At 37.1% G+C, this 22,477-nt stretch overlaps 1 protein-coding gene across 33 annotated transcripts in view; it reads left to right on the top strand.

Moving 5' to 3' along the window:
• LOC145680673 (uncharacterized) overlaps positions 1-22,477 on the top strand; it is a 613,323-nt gene that overhangs the window by 209,050 nt on the left and 381,796 nt on the right. Inside the window, exon 4 of one of the 33 annotated variants that reach the window (XR_014130656.1) lies at positions 17,224-17,764. The exons of the other annotated variants lie outside the window; for them this stretch is intronic. The gene's annotated coding sequence lies outside the window, so the exon portion shown is untranslated. The remainder of the gene's footprint in view (positions 1-17,223; positions 17,765-22,477) is intronic. 33 annotated transcript variants of the gene reach the window in all.

Raw genomic sequence — 22,477 nt, 5'->3', positions numbered from 1 at the left:
ATTACCTTTCATAAGATATGGGTATATTTGTGCACCCCGGGAGGGGTACTTTTGGCCCACCCCTTCAATGGTTTTTGGTCGATTTTATCCCCTTTGATGAGGTTATTATCCTATATATATAGTTATTTAGTCATGTATAGGGGTCCATTACCTGGGTATATTTGTGCACCCCGGGAGGGATACTTTTGGCCCACCCCTTAAATTTTGGAAATTGCTCATTTTATATATTTGGTATTATAGTACGGGACCCTAACATGTATTATAATAAATTTGGGTGGTCCACTTCGTTCCCTTTTAGGGGTACAAAATTGCCAAATTTTAGTACAACCACGTGTTTGGTTTTTGGTTATTTTATTCCCTTGGATGAGGTCCTATTACCTTATATGGGTGTATACAGGTGTTTATTTTCCTATTGTAAGACGTAGGTACATTTGTGCACCCCGGCAGGGATGCCTTGGCCCACCCCTTAAATTTTTTGGAAATTGCCCAATTTAAACATTTGGTATAATAGTATAGAACCCTAATATAGATCACTATAAATTTTTCGGTGGTCTATCTCGTTCCCCTTTTAGGGGTATAAAACTGCCAAAATATAAACGTAAGCATTACGTTGTACCACGTGTTTGGTTTTTTTGACCTAATTCATTTCCTTGGATGAGATCCTATTACCTTATATGGTTATATGGCCATGTATAGGAGTCCATTCCCTATTATGAAACATAAGTACATATGTGCACCCCCGGGAATGGTACCTTGGCCCGCCCCCCTTAAGTTTTAGAAATTGCCAAATTTAAACATTTGGTATCATAGTACTGGACCCTAATATACATTACTACAAAATTTGGGTGGTCCACCTCGTTCCCTTTTAGGGTGCATTTTGTTCCGCTTTAGGAGTGAACCTTGCAATCGTCCCGAGTTTGATTCTTGGAAATGTTGAATTTAACGTCCCCGCGAAAACGGTGATAGGACGAAACATGAACTTACTTGACTGAGGATTGAAGCAGTGACCTCATACAGTAGAGACAAGCGCTGAGCCATCGTACATGTGTGTTGATTACTATGCAATGGTCCCGAGTTTGATTCTTGGTGCTAGTTTCAGGAAATGTTAACGTCCCACTTGAAACGATGATGAGAAATGAGAAAACATCATAAACTTACTTGCTTGCGGATTGAAGCAGAGATCTCACATATTTGAGCCACTATGGCCCATTGAGAAGTTCAGTTTTTTGATTACTATGTCATGGTCCCGAGTTCGATTTTTGTGTTAGTTTAAGAAATGTTGAGTTTAACGTCCCCTTGAAACGATGATGAAAAATGATAGGAGGAAACATGAACTTACTTCGTTGTGGATTGAAGCGCTGAGCCGTCGTACTCCATTCAGTGCGAACAGTTTCGCGTATGAAAAGAAGACGAACAGATTATGTTACATTACACATTTCAGTGCGAGCAGTTACACTAGGTTTATGTTTCATATAGAAAGATAGAAGATCTGCGTTGTCATCTTTTTACTTCGTGTGCAACTTTGACCTTGAAGAAAACCTTGTTGACTCAGTGCTAGCATTGACGTATACACACAATCTTATTGTTTAGTTGGCTGTATTTAGAGATGAATCAGACATGTAAGGTTGCTGGTTCGAATCTAGTTGTGTTCGCTGTAACTCAGGGTCTGAGCGATACTTACCGAAATTTTTCCAGTGTTGCCAACACTATCAGAATGAATCGATTCATTTAGTCGGAGCAGTTTCGTGACGAAAACAGAATTTTGTTTTGCACACAAAAAATTTTTCTGAAACAGAATTTTGTTTGTACATAAAAATTTTTTTCTGAAACAGAATTTTGTTTGTACATAAAAATTTTCTGAAACAGTTTTTGTTTTGTACACACAAAAAAATTTTCTGAAACAGAATTTTGTTTTCGTACACAAAAAATTTTTCTGAAAACATTTTTTTTTCGTACACAAAAATTTTCTGAATCAGTTTTTTTTCGTACACTAAAAATTTTCTGAAACAAAAATTTAGTTTGATTTTTTTTTCGTAAAACATTGATTTATTTTACCGGTAAACTGATTCAGAAAAAGAAATTGAAATCGCAGTACAGCAAAAAGAATTTGATTTTAGGATGTGAAATAAAAAACACAGAATCATGTTTTTGTACATTTATTTTTAGCATGTGAAATAGAATACAGAATTTCTTTTTTCTTCAAAGGAAGACGTGTCCGTGACGGGTACAAATTCTGTAAAGAGAAAATAAAACATATGAATATACATGGTAATATTTATTTTGTTTCCTGTGAAAGAAGAAAAACAGATTATTAACATCGAACTAACTGATCAAGAGAGAGTGAGGTGAGAAAAGAAACGCAAATGTGACGTACCTGAATTCCTTTTTTTTTTCTCCACGGGTTTCTGCAAGGTGATGTCATCTGAGTTTTTGTCTTCGCTGTGGCCTTGTTGAAGCATGTCCCGTGTTGCGTTGATTCTTTGCCCCGTCTTTGGGATGCGTTGATTCTTTGCCCCGTCTTTGGGAGGTGATGTTGGTGGGATTAGGGGAAAATATGGCTGTTATTCTGTTCTGGCTTTTTTTTTATACCCATAGGGCAATGTCTCGTATGTGTCTGGTATTAATCGGCGTTTTTTATAGTTGAAACTGTACTTCTTTTCTTCAGGTTTTGTGACAAGATGATGATCGTGGGTTCTGTAAATTTTGTGCGGCGTGCTAATGGAGATTTTTTCATTCGATTGATTTATGATCATTTGCTCCAGACTGTTAAAATTTAGCTTTTGACTTGCAGTATAATTGAGTGTGAATCCACGAATTTTGCATACATAACTGGTTGATTTCGTGTCGGGGTTGTAGATTTCCAAGGCGTACTGTTTTGGGCCACCAGACACGAATTTTTTAATGTATGCTTTTGGTCCAATTGATTCAAGTTCATTTGACATTGAACCAAGAAATACTTCTGGTTCTATTGTGGGCTGTGATGGTCGCTGCGTGAATATCACTGAATCTGTATCGAAATATAATACTCTTTCTTGCAGAAGTTCTAAATATTTGTAGAGTTCCAGACGAGCTTGACACGTTGTAAATGCTCCAAGGACAACATTAGCATTGTGATTTTGTACTGGAACATCATCTTCATACTGCCAATAAAGGTATAACATCGAATCGTTAACAGGTAAAATTTGGTTGACTTTTATGTCTGGAGCAGTTAATTTTTGATACAGTTCTTTGGGGTCGTTAATGATGGTCGTTTGGCTGAAATTCTCTCTTATAGCGAGTCGTCCCCAGAAGGCATTCAAACAGAGCTTTGCAAGACTACGACGTGCTGAATTTGTCATTATATTTGCTGCATCTAAAGTTATGCCTTCCCGTTGTTGTACCACTTGGATATACTGCTGCTTTTCTTCTTCGGTGACGCAATTGGCAGGCCAACCAGAAGCTTCCAGCTTAGATTTCAAAAATGTATTAATGTATTCGCTGAATAATCCGCCAGTCTTGGTTTCTGGATCATATACGGTGATGTCGTAATCCCAAATTTCGTAAATTTCAATGACTTGATACCCAAGTTCAATGGCTTTTTGAATTTCATAGGACACCCATGTTCCTGTTAGACTTCGTTCACTGTCCGAATGTGTACATTCAGAATCTTGATTTAATGCTGTGGCACAGGCAGCACAAAGTGGAAACAACAACTTCTTATTTGAACGAAATGGCAGCACTGGATGAAACACATTTCTGCTAGGCAAAATCTTCAACTTGACTAATCCGTTGACATCTTGGATGTCGGGCATTTCTGGATCTCCCTGTAGATATATTCGTGGATGCCCTATTGGATACCGTCCACATTTATTCACATAAGGATACAGGGAGACGATATCCAAGAATTTTATTTCTTCGCCTTCATTTTCATTTGCGACGTGATACAATTTAATGGCATTAACACGGCCACCATAGAAGCTGTCTCTTGGATTTAATGGTGTCTTATTAATATAAGGATGTGTGCTTAAAGAAGAGGCCAATGCTGGATTGGATTTTAACACTTGACGAAATTCACATTCCCACATTTCATGTATTTTATATCCCATGGATCGTAATAATTTCATTTTACGCTGTGTTCTCTCGTAGCGATAGTTCATTGTTTCTTCGGAGTTCTCATAAATGGGCTGATCACGGCCTGTAGGGACACATAGAGGACAGCCGTGGAATCTGCAACCTTCAAATTCATACACGTGTTCCTCTTTAGTGTCAGGATCTTTGTAGTAACCGTCCAGATGAAAACCAGCAACATAAACTTCATTGCCTTTGGCCGCATGTAGAATTGAATGACCCTCTTTTTCCTCCATGTAGGCAAGCCACTGCAAAGCAATCCGTGACTGATTGTTTCTGTGACGATATCCACGTGCAGGGAGAATGCTAATAGTATTAGGTTTTAAGAAATTTCGTCGAAATACTAAATTGCACGCACTCGCCAAAGTGATAGCCTCCAGGAAAGGATTGACGTGAGTTTCTTGTTCAAAAGTGGTCATGAAAGATATACAAGCCAATCGAAGTACGTTGACGTCCTGGACACAATAGTTTACCAATTCTTCTTGGAAAATAAACGTATCGTTCTGGTGTTCGTTGTACCATGTCATGAATTTCTCTCGTTCATCCACTTTCATTTCATCTGCTCCATAATAATGGATGTCCGGTAATTTTCCCACATACGTTTGATTTGCAGCAGTATTAAAAAAGTGTGGAAAATATCCTTTGGTCGCTGGTAAATGAAATGCCTTGGATAATTTACTTAAAGCCATTGGCATGAAATTTAAGGAGTCAATAAACGATAAGTGATTCACTTTCATGCTTAAAATTTTTGCTCCGTTCAAGATCAAAGTAGGTTTCAATTCATGTTCTTCCACTAAAGATTTAAGAATAAAATGACCATCATATCCCTTACAGTTATGTGCCAAAGATACAATAAGTTTGATGTTGGGTCGTGGTTGACGTAAATACGCAAGAAAGGCATTGATCGGATCATCTTGAAAAATATGTTCTCGCTGTCCACAAACTTCACACGGATGATGTATATCCTCATCTTGAACACAGTTGTAACATACTTGTTGGGCCACCAGTAAATTGGGCTTATGAATGAACGTGTCTTCATCGAAGAAAGTATCCTGTGTGGCTTCGATATCATAGAAGACAATCATAGCTTTCTTGGCATGTAACACTGATGGAACTCCAGGTTTTAATTGAGTCGTATCAGGCTTCATGTAGCATTGGTGGGTAGACGTAACGTGTTTATGGCACACATTACAAAAATAATCTGTACAATCATGTTTTCTTTCCCCTGTATGGACAAACGAATAAATGCGTAGACATTTGGCACACTGTTTCACCATCTTGCATATTGGCTGGCCTTTATGATATGGTACAGTTAGATGATTTGTATAACATGTTTCACCATAAAATTCACGATTGCACTCTGGGCACTGCTTCTCCGTATTGGTCTTACTGCATGGCGGTTTCTGCAAACATTTCTCGCACATGGCCGAACAGTTCTTGACGTGTCTATTAAGATGATCATATTTTTTGTGGCATGCAGCACAATAATAGTTGGTAGAGAAAACGGCCGTTAATGACGTGATGATGTCATAATGTGAATTGATGCACATTAAATTGATTGGAATCTTGTCTTCGCCACCAGGCCCTTCATACAGAATATCTTCTCCGGAAAAGCTAGTGTATACGGTAAGTTTATAATTTGTCAAGTAGCGTTGCAATTGTCGTAATTCTTCCACAGATCCCCCATGGTCTAAATTCACTGATGATCTGGACAAAAGTTCATGTACGGCTGGAATAACAACACACTTGCTCTGGTTGTGATATTGTCTGTACAGTTTCTTGTTCGTATCCTTATGTTTCTTTAGGCCAATAGCAATCACAATTGCATACGCTAAACATTTCTTGTCGGTGTTTTTTACTCGTAGAATGCCTTTCTTGCACTTTAATAATTCGTCGTTTGATAAAAGACCTCGACGCACCAATCCAAATCCACGGGGCACATCCACATGATGAAAATGGACAATGAACGGTTCGTTCATGAGAAAACTATCGTTACTTTGAAGGATGCGATCAAAGGATGCCCATAAAGTCTCCAGTGTCAAATTACTTGCATGCCGGAAAGATAGATAAAACGGTTTGTTCTTCTCATCGTGGGATAAAATCGACAATCCAACCATCGATAATTCGTCGACGTTTTCCAATAAGTAATCCAACATCTGTTGAAAGGAGGCCTGAACCCACTCCACAATATCGGTGCCACTGGTCGGAGCATTAATTTGAATTTCCAGCATTCGTCCTTCAAGATTAAAACGCCGATAATGTCTATTGAATTCTCGCAAGACAGTAAAGCCAGAAGTAGCCATATTCAAATAGGGAAAAAAGGTAAGGTAAGCAAAAAAGGAATAGGCAAAGAAAAACAAATATCTAAAACGAAAAGAGAAAAAAAAAGCACGAATTAAAATTGAATTCAGAGATCACTACATTATCAAAATGACTACACGATCAATCCTAAAAGAATGATCATATCTCAAATAGTTTTACTGTTAAAAATTTTTATTGTCGTCATACTGGAAATCAAACCCGGACCAACATCAACATGTAAATGACCTAAGTTTCTGTAGTGATAAAAAAGAATGAATGAAATTGTTTTTCTAACTGTGCTGAAAGAATCATTGTAGTAGTAAGCATTTTTCCTCTGACACTGAACTTTAAAACGTATGACGAACATGAAACGAAAACAAAATCTCATGCGCTTGCTTTTTTTTTTTTCGAGCTAAGACAAGAAAGACTCGAATTCGTTTCTCGGCGGGAGATCAGATCCCACATTAAACTGTAGGTCCACGTCTCACGTTGTAGGGAACAAATTCGTGCGTAGTTTCTTTGTTTACTTTCAGAAACTGAGCTAAGTGGTTAGCGTTACGTTCCTCTGGCACGGGTTCAACACCCAGTATGCGCTCAAATTCAACATTAAGCTGTATTCCTAGCACCCCACTACTGAAGGGACGCTAAACCAAAATCAACAATTTTCTCGCGCCTACTTCTAATGTGCGGGATCCCCGGTCAAGTAAGTGAGGGTTATTCTTCCATTTGCTAAATAATTCATGTTAAAATAAAAACAGTGATAACAATGTTATCCTCATGCAAAAGCACTCCATTGATATTAAGAAAACGCGGTTGATACTTACCTCAAATTCAAGGAACGGAGTAAAGTCACGCTGACACAAGAGGTACACCTACGTTCATTCAAGATCTTCGTGGAAGTAGAACTTCAAAAATGAAATTAAGAATTTTATTTAGGTCTGAAACGTGTTCAACTATAAAGTGACAACACTATCAGCCAATCAGAAACGAGGAAAATGAATCAATGACATCACGGAGAACCAATGAAAACACAGCTTTCATCATGAGCCGAAACGTGATGTAAGAAGCAATCTGATTGGTTGTGACATTATTCACGTTTTTTCTCCTTACACATCAATCGTTACGACATCTAGTATCGCAATTTTTTGATCATGACATCATACCGTTGACTCGTTTGTTTCTTACGACATTCAAATTACCACATCTAAAATGTGATTCATTTTCCTTAAACTTGATTGAAAAAATGTAACATTCATCGATATGTTACGAAACTGTCTTTGACATAAATGTAAAGTTGAGCTTTAAAAGTCCGTCAGCTGAGAAAAAATGCTGATGTAGTAAAAGCAGATTCTGCAATTTCACAATAACAAGCTTCTATGCGTAACAACAAGCAGAAATGTGTAGTAATGTAACATAATCTGTTCATGTTCTTTTCATACGCAAAACTGCTCGCACTGAATGGAGTACGGTGGCTCAGCGTTTTTTTTTCTGATGTGTGAGTTCTCTGCTTCAATCCGCAAGCAAGTAAGTTTATGATGTTTTCTCATTTCTCATCATCGTTTCAAGTGGGACGTTAACATTTCCTGAAACTAGCACCAAGAATCAAACTCGGGACTATTGCATAGTAATCAACACACGTGTACGATGGCTCAGCGCTTGTCTCTACTGTATGAGGTCACTGCTTCAATCCTCAGTCAAGTAAGTTCATGTTTCGTCCTATCACCGTTTTCGCGGGGACGTTAAATTCAACATTTCCAAGAATCAAACTCGGGACGATTGCAAGGTTCACTCCTAAAGCGGAACAAAATGCACCCTAAAAGGGAACGAGGTGGACCACCCAAATTTTGTAGTAATGTATATTAGGGTCCAGTACTATGATACCAAATGTTTAAATTTGGCAATTTCTAAAACTTAAGGGGGGCGGGCCAAGGTACCATTCCCGGGGGTGCACATATGTACTTATGTTTCATAATAGGGAATGGACTCCTATACATGGCCATATAACCATATAAGGTAATAGGATCTCATCCAAGGAAATGAATTAGGTCAAAAAAACCAAACACGTGGTACAACGTAATGCTTACGTTTATATTTTGGCAGTTTTATACCCCTAAAAGGGGAACGAGATAGACCACCGAAAAATTTATAGTGATCTATATTAGGGTTCTATACTATTATACCAAATGTTTAAATTGGGCAATTTCCAAAAAATTTAAGGGGTGGGCCAAGGCATCCCTGCCGGGGTGCACAAATGTACCTACGTCTTACAATAGGAAAATAAACACCTGTATACACCCATATAAGGTAATAGGACCTCATCCAAGGGAATAAAATAACCAAAAACCAAACACGTGGTTGTACTAAAATTTGGCAATTTTGTACCCCTAAAAGGGAACGAAGTGGACCACCCAAATTTATTATAATACATGTTAGGGTCCCGTACTATAATACCAAATATATAAAATGAGCAATTTCCAAAATTTAAGGGGTGGGCCAAAAGTATCCCTCCCGGGGTGCACAAATATACCCAGGTAATGGACCCCTATACATGACTAAATAACTATATATATAGGATAATAACCTCATCAAAGGGGATAAAATCGACCAAAAACCATTGAAGGGGTGGGCCAAAAGTACCCCTCCCGGGGTGCACAAATATACCCATATCTTATGAAAGGTAATGGACCCCTATACATGACCATATAACTATATATATAGGATAATAACCTCATCAAAGGGGATAAAATCGACCAAAAACCAAACACGTGGTACTACGTATTGCTTACGTTTATATTTTGGCAATTTTGTACCCCTAGAAGGAAACGAGGTGGACCACCCAAATTTATCATAATACATATTAGGGTCCTGTACTATAATACCCAATGTTTAAATTGGGCAATTTCCAAAATTGAAGGGGTGGGCCAAAGTACTCCTCCCAAAAATTTCAAGGGGTGCATTAATATACCCATGTCTTATGAAAGGTAATGAATCCCTGTATACGCCCATATAACCATATAGGGTAATAATACCTCATCAAAGGGGATAAATTAGGTCAAAAAAAACCCCGAAATTTGAATTTTTTTGGCAATTTTTTACTCATGAAAGGGAACGACATAGACACCCAATACTGATAGAGGTACATACTATGGTCCTAGGCTACCACACCAAATTTTTAGATTTGGCAATTTCCAAAATTTAAGGGGTGGTCCTATGTACCCCTGCCAAAATCTAGAGGGGTGGTCCTAAGTACCCCTAGGTCATTGACACGGGCCAGGGACCATGGGTCCTGGGGGGTGGTCCTATGTACCCCTGCCAAATTTTAGGGGGGTGGTCCTAGGTACCCCTAGGTCATTGACCCCGGCCAGGGACCATGGGTCCTGAGGCAGGGACCCAGGGGCCAAAAAGTTAGGCAAAGTAAGGCCATTACTACTACGTCTTTTTCCAATCTTCCTCTGTAATTTTTTTATTGCCTCACTTCCGGTATCTGAAATAAATTAAAGTAAATACGCTGGTAAACAATTTCACTTCTGGGCATTATGCGTCCATATAATTCATCTTCTTATTCTTTATGTTTATCTTCTAGGGTTAGCCACTTGGATAAGAGATGCAGGTATATTCAACTGAGCTGTGCAATAGACAAAATTCTCTTATATTTCTTTCATTATTTTCCTGCTAAGTTTTCTCCTCCGCGCTGATGTTTCAGTTTTCAATTCTTCTTTTCTTGCATTAACTTCTTGCAATTCTTCTTCTTTACTTCTTGCATGCAATCCTTGTATTTCTGGGCTTCCATTTCTTTTCATGCCATTGTGTATTTGAGGTTTTCTAGCAAGCTGTCACGTGACCTTGACTCGAACCTGGACCGTTGCAAGTCAACTTTTAGTAAACAAATGTCATAGCCGGGTGAATGGTGACAATGCCGATACCCTTCTTCTCATTTTCGGGGTTTTCCTCTCTATCATCTGGGTACCTCCAATTGTCATTACTCATTTCTTGAGTTCTCACCGCTTTGATAGGGGCAATCATTGTATCGTCTCGGCCATCTTTACATCGTGCGTCTAACTTGTGTTCTCCTCTCCTGGTACCTTCATCCTGAACGGTAATACATTGCGGATTTGCTTCGTTCTCCCAGTTATCATCGCTCATCTCTTGTGTTTCATTTGGTCTGACTTGACTGTGAATCTCTTGTCGGTCACATGGGCTTCTCTGGCCGTTGTAATTTATCCATGAATCTTGGTCTTCGACCTCAAGTATTCCTTTTCCTTCTACATTTCTGGAGTCTTCTGCCCATTTTCTCCATGGCTTCTGGTGATTATTCCTCCTGCAATAGTTACGGCTGCGTTGCCATCCTGGACGTTTGTTGTGGAAACATTTCAATCTTGCATCCTTGTGCCGTATTGGCTGTATTCTTGCCTTCCCAGGGACCATTCTTCCACGCAGTTTGCGTTTAATCTTGAATTTCGGTGCGTTTACATGGATGTCCACAGGTGAGTGAGTCGTCTTGGTCTCCTGCTGTGTATCTTGCACAATTTCTTCTGATGGAGGTTCCTCCAGTACCACTTCTTCCGGTTCGCTCCTTTCTACTATTTGACTGTGCTGTTTTCGTTCCGAAATGACCTCAGCGTCTTGCAGATTTTCCTCCTGAAGTGGTTCTTCTCGAATCTCATCTGTTTCATTCTGCTTCTCTCGGAGCCTTTCTCGCTCTCTTCTCATTTCTTGTATGTTCTCGTCAATCTTCTTGTTAAGTCCTCTTATTTCTTCAAGCAGCTTCCTTGATTCTTTTCTTCTTTCTTCTTTTTGTTCGTCGAACTTCTTGTTAATGTCTTCTTTTAGATCTTCTCGCAGTTGTTGCATGACTGTCTGCAGCATGGCGAACATTTCATTATTTGTAGGGCTTCTATTGGGAGCGTCCGTCTGTTTTTCAGTCGCCATTTTGCTCCTTATCTCTGGCGTCTATGCAAAAAGTTTCTGCATCTGCAACTAAAATATATACGGCTTTGGTGCCAAATTATTTTTGCACACACATTAAAGAATAAAAAGTATTTACTGCTTAATAAATTAATTTTTTTTTTTTTAAAAAAAACAGTATTCTTGAGGTATACTAAAGAAATGTTAAGTTTCGTCGTTAGTAATGGTTCACACACACAACACGTTTTACGTTATTTATTTATTTGTTCATGAAATAAGCCTGAGTGTACGATCTTTTGCAATAATTCCAAAGCATAGTAATTCACACTTTAAATCATCTTGTCTTAAAATTTACTAAATGCTATACTTAATCTACATTGGTGTTGATACATCTCTAGCTTAATCCTATACATACTGAAAATTCAAATGATAAACGAATATATGCACACCTTAAATATAAACTAATAAAAGAAAAGTTATTCCTATATAAATATATGAATGGATATCTTACAAATACATGAATGGTAGCAGGTTCGAGTTGATTTTAGCAACTTGTAGTTATTATCCTATTTCTATTTTCCTCACCTGGTTACCTTATTTTTCTTCTTTTTCTTCTTTTCCTTGTTCAATCACCCATTTTCAATACAAATAAATTCTGCAAACTGAATATTCTCTATTGCTAGCTCAACGTAAACATAACTTACATTCTTCTGGCTGAAAAAGAAATGAAATTGGAGGGGAAGAGAACGTTGATCGTTCCTAGAAGTACTGTTCAACTTCCGTTGAATGTAGTTCGATTCCAAGGCTCATTATGTAGCTGATAATAATCTTAGCAAGTAGTTATTTTTTTTTTTTTTAAAGTCCTTCAATGATAATCGAGTTCTTTGAAGTGTATACGTCGAGACTGTAAAGTAATTATCGTGTCTGACGATTAATTATCGCATCTAAAAATAAATTATCGAATCTGAAAGTTAATTATCGGGTTTAAAAATTAATTATCGGGTCTGAGCGTAAATTATCGAGTTCGAAAATTTATTATCGTGTTCCTGTTCGGATGCGCCATATTTGTAAAATTTGAAAAATGAAAAGAGAAAGATGCCGGTGGTGATCGCTTGTAGCGCCAGGTTTTGTAATAATAAAAAGAAAAAAATTGAGATGGCGGGTTTTGGGTTCACATTCCGTCTGTCCCTATTTATTCCCTTGCACCACCGTTAAAGTCTTCGTTCCCCGAACTAAAATGGTTTGTGACTCGATAAGGATTGATCTCACGGTTAGGAAATCCTATCTCCCCGCGGTGTCCCAGGGCTTTAGGGAAATAAGATCCCTCTAAAACCGTGTAAGCAAATGAAACTTGATATTACTCGCATACGTATCCTGAATTCACATGCTGCAACGCTGAAAGAGAATTTTGCTCTAATGTTTGGTTTGTGTGAACGAACTAGACTGACTCTCACTTTCCAAGTGGACTGAATAATAATAGTAGTAAGAAGAATAAAACCAGAAAATAAACGAATATCTAGAATTTAGAATTTAGTTGAAAATTCTGAAAATCAGTCCAATCCCCACTATAGTCGAGAAATGCTAATATTGCCTAATTTGCCTAACAGATCCTTTGGAAACCAATGATATGCTTGAGGTTTGGGATACAACTTGTTTATGAAAGAAAAAGCTTACGAATTTGATTAACAATGTAATAAAAGTTTTAATGAGCAAATGAAAACAATAACAAAAAAAATGTTTTCTAAAAAAATTAAGCAAGCTGAAGGTTAATATTGAATTTTGGGTTTTCTGACAACAAATGTTCAGAATAAGGCATAAGGCCTTAACACAAAAAAAATCAATTTAAGTAAATTACATTGAACTATGTAGTGAATGAATTGTTATCATTAACCTAATAATAATAAACAATCTGTGGAATTGATGTTTATAACCAGTGCTAGATGCAATCTTATATTGTTTACATTCTATATAGAGCTTTCCTGATTTACATAGATATCATACCAAACTGGTTAAATTACAATTTTGCATTTGAAAAATACCTAATTATTTGACATCATATGCTAAGTATATAGTTTACGTTGATTAGCTGATTTATTTTGACTATAACCTTTTTAATATTTACGAGATTAAGATATTACATAGCTAGACGGAATTTTGAATATAATAACCTATATTTTATTCGGGTGAAAACTAAGTATTGAAATGATTTAAAATGAGTTAAACTAGTTGAAGTAAGTGGAAATGAGTTGAAGTAACTTGAACTAAAATAAAATAAATTGAGAAACAAGTCATGACTTTGATTTGAGATTTGTGGGAAGTATGAAAGAAACATAGAATGATCCAAAGGAGTTAAATAAACCTACTGCCTGACTGCTAACCATTTCTAATTATTTAAATTAATAACTGAGAATGAGAATAAGTGCACTAAATATGCACTTTGACATTTACCTAACAAGCATACACTATCAAATACATAAAATCAATGAGCGTAGCATTACCATTTCGTTATGCATAAAGGCTACATATATATACTCATATTAACACAAGTAGAAAATTAATAGACACAAACATATATCGATATATATATATGTATGTAAAATCATAAGTAAATACATGCATACATACATAAAAATCAAATAACACATGAATATAAATAATAAATGTCAAGACGTCTCTCGAGATTTCTTTAATCTGAATATATTGAGTTTTTCGTGATTTTCTCTTTATCATTAATAGGATTGGTATACGGCCGGACATTTTCATGTATTCCTCTGGTTTGTTCGTCTAGTTTATGCGCATAAACGTCTGATCGCTCGATTGTTAGAGGATCAGACTGACGTAATAATTGCGGCTTTACTTAGCCTACTTCGTATTTTTCATCCGTATTCTACCTGACTGTACTAATGTCGGTTCCGCTTTATTTATGGATTACGTATCTCCAACCAAGAAAATGATTAATTGCGAGACTAGTCGCATATACATCATAGTTACTAATTAATCCTTTAGCTCTCTTACGTAACATATTTTTGATGACTCATTACAATATTATTTATTAGAGTTTTACTAGTATATAGATCGAAATAGACTCATTTAGTACGTTCACTTCTATGCAAAATTACTTTACAAACACTATAATCTCTGGACAATTAAAGCAATGTCTTGAATATATTTTCTAGGAATATCTATTATGTCTTGTTCAAAATTATCTTAAAGTTCTCATATTACATGTACATAGCGCAGATGATGCATTTTTACTTCATACAAATTTCCATATGTTAAAGGAAATACTTCTTTCATCGTTAAAGGTCTACAACCTGCCATTCGATCTACTTTTAAATTAACTTTCTTTATATGTTATCAAAAAAAAATCTAAGCCACAAATAGAGAAATGACCTAAACTACTATCTCCTTAATAAAAACAACGACATATTCACTAAAGTCACAGAATATATATATATATAGAAGTATCATTTTAAAAAGTATCTCTATTTTTAATAAGCCTTGCTCAAAAAGAAAAAAAAAAGAGTTCTAATTGTTTAGCAATTACAGTTCGAGTTGGAAAATCTTTTCTCCACGCGGTGTAAATACATTAACAGTTTTCAAATAGTTCCGACTTTATATCGCGAACGTCTTGCATTTTATTCAATGACGAAAATTTCCCTTTTGGAATCAACAAAAAATAATTTGGATGGGTCCTACCTTTCGTCGTACACACTGCTCTCACCACCAAGCTCACAACACACATACAGATGTCCCTGCGTTTACTGGCTTCCTTCTTTCGTGAGAAGAGTCCTGGATTCGGAGTTCCTCTCTTCGATTCCCGCTGCGTCCTCCTCTCAAACTGGAAGGGGCGTCGCTCTTGGGCGTCTCCTGATCCATCAAGGTGGGGCTTCTGTTGGTCCATTTCTGATAGGATGCACTCTCACTAAAAGCACTTTCAGACGTCACACTGCACCAACATCACTCTCGGTGTTAAAAGTGTAGTGTTACACGGATAAACAGTGTTTATTGTTTTTAAGCATTGTGTATAATACTTCATAACTGATTATGTATGATTAAAACTAGTTCAAGTGCTTTCGGTGCGTATGTAGGTTATTCTAATTGTCTGTAATAGCTCGTGATTACGTTTATAAGTACGAAACTCTGTCACTCAAAAAAAAAAAAAAAAACAATGTTTGTAGGCGTTTCGCGATCTATATATATATATATATTAGCAGCGTTACAAAGTTTATATATATATGTTTATATATATAAATATATTTTGAAGAAGATCAATGTGTAGGTTACTATGCTAAGGAAAGATTGTAATATCGTACACTCGGCTTCGGTGAGTTTAGCCGCACATTGTTATTGTGAACTTAACTTTTGATTATGAATGTAGTGTGTGTGTAAGTTCCGGGTATGTTTTTGTGTTGCGGTGGTACGCTGTTTCCCGGTGAAGAATTATTTTACGACTGCTTTGGAGTTTTGAATTTTTAACCTGCCGAACTTTTTGGATACGCCTCTAACGGTGTCTTCGATTTCGTCTCTGCTCTCTTATTCGTTAAGTTATTTTGGTGTCCTAAATTTTGATTCTCTTGGTCTCCGCCTAGTTACGGTGTTCGGGCGTCGTTTCTCTAACGTACGTGCTTCCTTCAAATTTCACATGTTATATCGAAAATTTTTATGAGAGTTGATTTGGCACCTAGTCGTCTCGTGCGTGGTTTTGGACCATTTCACAGTTCTATGTTAAAATTTTATCTTGGTTCTGAGTGGCGACATATGGTCTATGCTGTGATTTTGACAAATTCGCAGAGATTATATTTCTACTTGGATTCTATTCAACGTGTTAGGACTTTATTATTTTTCTCAATTTCACAAAAAGATGCTAAAAGCTGTTTTGTTCTTCTTTCTTGCGTTCACGCCGGGAACTCTGCTGTGTGTGTTCTACGTATGTGGCTTAGGCAGCGGTATTGAGAGACAATGGAAGGGTCTTTCAACTGTCCTCGCCGCACGGACAGGTATACAGAAAAAAAATAAAACATCTTACTTCTCGGATAGTAAGGGAAAATAAAGAGAATGTTCTTTGGCTCTTTAAACAAACAAAAATGAAAATGAAAATTATATTCACTAATGTCCATAATTATACGCAAAATTGAGTTTAAAAGATTTATTTAAAAATTAAATAAAAATGGTAATGATGCAACTGTCACAATCCCTAATTCCTAATCCTTATGTACAGTCTTTCAGTCTGTATATTCTTTTCTTATAGCGGCATCGCACTTATAGTTACTCATAGTTACCTTAAAGAAAATGAATAAACAATGGAAAGTCCAATTTTACGTTTCTTCCAGTATCTTTTAATATTTCTTTGATACGAACATCGTAAATAAATCCAAAGGTTCGTTTTTCTAGATATTGTATTTATATTGTGGCACTCGCTTTGTGTATAAAGACCATATACAATAGACATTAGATACTAAAGTTAATCCATTCAATCCAATATGGACCGTGTGCGTAAGTTTTCTCGGGGTTCTCCCGTTTCCTGCCACTTGATTCATTCCACCATTGCACTCATTTCTCATCATTACTGTTTCTTTTTGCCTACCCGGCATAAGTGTTGGACGTAAAACTGAAAGATTTAATTTCATTTTGAATCAAATATGGATGGAGAAAGAAAATCAATAAACTTCCTGAATCTTAATATATATGCAAAGATAATAATGGATTTCATTAGAAGGTGTTCCGAAAATTTACTTCAGGTTTACTTTTTATCTCGGCGAGGTGTGTCTTTGACTAAATTGTATATTTGAAAAAAAAATCGTAGGCTTATCATTATTGTTTTAATCAATATAATTCGTGTTTTAAGGGGAAAATTAAATGTTAGATATAAAAGGAAAGTACGTCAATTTTTACTTATTTTCTTTGCAGTACCAGAGGTAATAGAAAGAGCAGTGCGGCGCAAGATCAAAAACGGTACATGTGTCTATATTGTCCAAAAGGCTTCGATTTTCGTTCTCATTTGGAGATTCATTCACGAATACACACCGGAGAGAAGCCCTTCAAATGCCAAATATGTGGAAAGGGTTTTGCTCAAAAGATCGGTCTCAAGCTGCATGTGAAAGTTCATACTCCTGACAAACCATTCTATTGTAAAATTTGTAGCAGAGCGTTTTCCTCTAAGGATAAATTTGACGTACATGCTGTCATTCATACCATTGTACCTAGTACCTCTTGTTGAAGTAATAGTTCATATGTTAAGTAAGGTGTTTTGGGGGAATAACGCCTGACGAGGTAGTAACGCCATGTGCCCGTATCTCACACAGTTTACAAGCAATCATCTAGATGGCATATGCAGTACTAGTGAAACCACATGGTGGGTTTGGAGTTCATAGGTGCCATTATGTCGAGCGGGAGTGTGGAAAGAGTGTGTTAGGATAAGGTTCGCAACGTCTGTTGTAAAATTGGAAAGGTAAGGTGTTAGTGTGGTGACATTTATTGTGCGAGTTTAAAGTTTATGTTGTGTATTATTTTTATAGTTCATAGCCTATAGTTTGTAAATACAATGGCGACTAAATACCTTCCTCTTGTGCAATGTGTGATTCACATTCCGAAAGAGAAATATAAATGGTTGGAGCAATAACGCCTTTTACAAATCGGGATAACGCCACGTATTATTATTATTATTATTATTATTATTATTATTATTATTATTATTATTTATTATTATTATTTATTATTCGAAATTCTAAATAACGAGGGAACCTATCCAAGAGTAACTCTGACTTCGAGTCGAGACTATGGCCGTTGGATACCTTGTCTCAAAAAAACATAACACGAAAAGGGATACATCCTCGATCGCAACCGTTGCGGAGATATAAGCGTAAAAAGTTAGAAATTAAGCTCCATACTATACATTACAAAGTCAGATTCCGGGTCAGAGTTTTCGGAAACGGTCGTGTAAGGAAACTCAGCGAATGCATATCAAATTAGTGTGGGGAGCCCAGCACCTATTGAATGAAAAATTTGTTTCCCCGGGGCACTCGCAGGGTCCCAGGAGGGTTCAACTCAAAATTTGCAAATGAAACCGGGGGCCAAGTAGCATATTGTATGAAAGCTATTGTTAAATAAAAGAAGATAGCACAAATCTCAACTCTTTACAATAACCCCGTGCAAACGAGGAACTGGTCAAAATGTCAATATAACCTACAACAGAAAATCTATGGCCATGCTTCTAAATCCGTCAAGTTGCGACAATAACAAAACAGAAAAACACGTTTAAAAGTGCAAGGTATTGACGTAAAGCAAATTACTCCAGTCTCTCTCTCTCTCTCTCTCTCCCTCTCTCTCTCTCTCTCTCAAAAGCATCCTCCGATATATTTTATTTCTGCACCATTACTCCAGTCTTCTCCAACCCCACTCCTCTTCAAGTTGCCTCTCAGTTTCAAGGTCACTCCTATTCGTCTTTACCATCATGTTTCTCGTTCAGCAAATCCTCCGATAGAAATTTCACGGTGCCATCTGTGAAACTGGGGTCCCGATGCGCGAAGCATATATCGTTGCCTTTTGACTTTCTCACCCTCCACGACGGTTGCGATTGACAATGTATCCTTTCTCTTCTAGGACACGAAATCCAATGGTCATGGTTATTCTATGGTCCATTGGTCATTCGAAGTCACACTTATACTTGGGTAAGGTCCGTTGTGCGACTCTGTAAGAGACTGCAGCAATTTGCTTTACTTTAATACCTTGCACTTGTAAATGCGTTTTTCTGTTTTGTTATTATCGCAACTTAACGGATTTAGAAGCGTGGCCATAGATTTTCTGTTGTAGGTTATATTGACATTTTGACCAGTTGCCCGTTTGCACAGGGTTATCGTAGACAGTTAAGATTTGTTGTATCTTTTATTTAACAATAGCTTTCATACAATATGCTACTTGACCCCAGGTTCCATTCGCAAATTTTGAGTTGGACCCCGCCTGGGACCCTACGAGTGCCCCGGGACACATAGTTTTCATTCAAAAGGTGCTGGGCTCCCCACACTAATTTGATATGTATTCGCTGAGTTTCCTTACACGACCGTTTCCGAAAAGTCTGACCCGGAATCTGACTTTGTAATGTATAGTATGGATCTCAATTTCTAACTTTTCATGCTTATATCTCCGCAACGGTTGCGATCGAGAATGTATCCCTTTTCGTGTTATTTTCTTTTGGGACAAAGTATCCAATGGCCATAGTCTCGACTCGAAATCAGAGTTACACTTGGATATGTTCCCTCGTTAATGTTGTGAGTCTGTTTTATGTTGTAGATGCCACGGAAATACAAGAAACGCAACCTACGCACAGCTTGGCCCAAAGACGTACTCGAAGCTGCGTTGACATCAGTGAAGGAAAACCAATTGTCTGTCACAGCAGCAGGAAGGCTTTACAAAATACCAAGACGAACACTTAGAGATCATATTGTGAAAGGCACTATAACAACCAAATTAGGAACAAAGCCTACTTTTTCTCCAGAACAGGAGGCCGCCTTGTGTGAAAGAATTATCAAGTTGTGTGATATTGAGTATCCTCTGACTTCAAAAGGGATTAGAAGTTCTGTGTACAAGTTTTGTGAGCAAAATAAAGTGGTGCATCGATTCAGTCGCGAAAAGGAGAGTGCTGGATATGGTTGGTTGCATATGCTCTTATCTCGGCATCCAGGAATTGCAAAACGCAAAAGCCAGAAACTGAATCCAGGTAGAGCTGCGAAACTGAATCGAGTTGTTGTAGGAGATTATTTTGATAAGCCTGAGAAGGTTATGACGGAATTGAATGTAATGAATAACCCTGAGCTTATTTACAATAGGGACGAAAAGGGGTGTTGTCTAAATTTACATCATGAACCATACGTATATGCAAAATAAATAAATAAATTAAATAAAAAATAAAAAATTGTTCATATTGTAGGGCAAGAACATGGTGAAAGTGTATCCATTGTTGCTTGTGGTAATGCGATTGGACAAATGATTCCTCCAATGATTTTATTCAGAGGTGTTCGTATGATGCCTGAATGGGTGGATAACTTACCTGCCGGGAGTGCAGTAGGCATGACGCCGAAAGGCAGTATGACGTGTGAAATGTTGATCGAATGACTTACCCATTTCTCTCAGTACAAAGCAGCCGGGAACTGTCTTATGATCTTTGATGGTGGTAAAAGTCGTTTAGATGTTTCGATTGTAGACGCTGCAGAGAGGTATGGAATAACGCTATTTTGTTTACCAAGTCAAACAACACACGAATTGCAACCCATGGCCAAGTCTGTGTTTGGTCCATTCGAAACTTACTGGGACCAGGAAGTCCGTCTGTTCCTCAAACAAAATACAGGAAGTGGGATAACCAAACAATGTTTTGGAGCAATCTTCAGTAGAGCTTGGGACATAGCTGCCACACCCTCAAACTTAAAATCCGGGTTTCGTGCAACGGGTATTTTTCCCTTTCGTCCAGATATTCCTGACTACGCGTTTGCTCCTAGCCTCGTGACAGATTCATGCAAATGCTCTGATTTACCGCGTGATGCTGCTGCTAGTGATAATGATGCTACTGGTTCAAGACATTCCACGTCAACGGTAGGACCGATTACAGCACAAGAAGATTAAACAGCTGAAGCTTCGGAACCAGAAGATGTAAGTGAAGATTAAACATCAACAATTTCATTCCATGATTTACTTCCAACTCCTAAAACGTCAACACACCGTAAACGACCAGCAAAAGCCATAAACAGTGTTGCCATAGTGTTGCGAAGAAACCTTTTTCAGCCGACAAAAGAACTTGGGAAAGATACGAAAGGAAACAAATGCTGACCTCAAAAAGTTTGGATGATATGCCATTAACTTCCAAGGGAAACTTATCGAAGCAAGCAGTAATGAAGAAATCGACTGTAACAAAGAAGCAGAAACGACAGGAAGAAGAATCTTGGTATTGCCCAATTTGCGATAAAGATCGAATAATAGACATGCGAATGTGTGTTATTTGTACAACATATGTACACGAAGAATGTGTAGACTTAACCAGATGTGACAAAAGAAAAATTTGTGTGTCTAATGTGTATGCTAGTTTGAAAGCATAAACTCATAAACTAGGTACCTTTATGACTTTTACGTGTAATAAGTTATATTATTAGATCCTGTTTTAACGTGTAATATTTACATTATATTATTTGCAACCTTCAGTATTCTTGTAAGTTACATTACAAGGAAAGGATCTCAACCGTGAGAGCTGAATTTAGTTCAGACTTTGCGAAATAGGTATTTCGACGTCTCTGAGAACGGTAATGATAGTCGTCTATAACAAAGTAGCACTGCATCGAACAACTATCATCACCATTCTGAGTGAAACCCGAAATACCCATTTCCCAAAGTTTGAACTAAATCCAGCTCTCACGGTTGGCAGTCTCTTCTTGTTAGAAAAATTTGAATGAATTCATTCAATTTTGGCCTTTTTAAAAGTTTCTTAAGTTTTCATTTATTATGTTTATTTAGTTTATTGTATTTCTTTTGTTTTTTCGATTTCATTCACACCTCATTTATTTAGCATTCAAATTTGAAGTACGCTTATTGATAAAAGTCTGAACTGGTATAAACAATAAAGAACCAGGTATCACTTTATTAAATCATTATATGGAAATACAAATCACTGTTTCTTTGTATTTTTTGAATCATTTTACGTTCTATTTAATATTTCCCTTCAAGTTGAGTATCTATTATAATTAATCTTAGCGTAAATAATGTTTATGTGTATGCCAAGTAATTAATATCGTGTTGTACTTTAGGTTGTAAATTAATTCCATGGCGTTATTACTCACACGTCTGGGCAATAACGCCAAAATGTCCCATTGCACAAAATGGCTTCCTCACAGTTTATTATTGCAAAGAGTGAGACGATATTTTTTTCTTGAACGATGCAAAAACTATTCTATTGTTAAATCCCTTTTCCACTTTTCTAAATCTATTATATAAAAGAGAACGCACAAATCCTTTGTTAGCTCATCACGCTAATACGGCTGAACCAATTTCTTTCATTTTTGGGGGGTTATTAGGATTTGGACCCTAGATGGTTTTTATCATATCACTTTAATTTTTAATTACCAGTGTCTTGAGATAATTGACCATTCAAGTGTCCATAACGTACAAATCCTTTGTTAGTTCA

The sequence above is a fragment of the Thermobia domestica genome, chromosome 3 (genome assembly GCF_964235325.1).
Source record: "Thermobia domestica chromosome 3, izTheDome1.hap1.1, whole genome shotgun sequence".
NCBI lineage: Eukaryota > Metazoa > Arthropoda > Insecta > Zygentoma > Lepismatidae > Thermobia > Thermobia domestica.
This window is presented reverse-complemented; position numbering and strand designations above follow the sequence as displayed.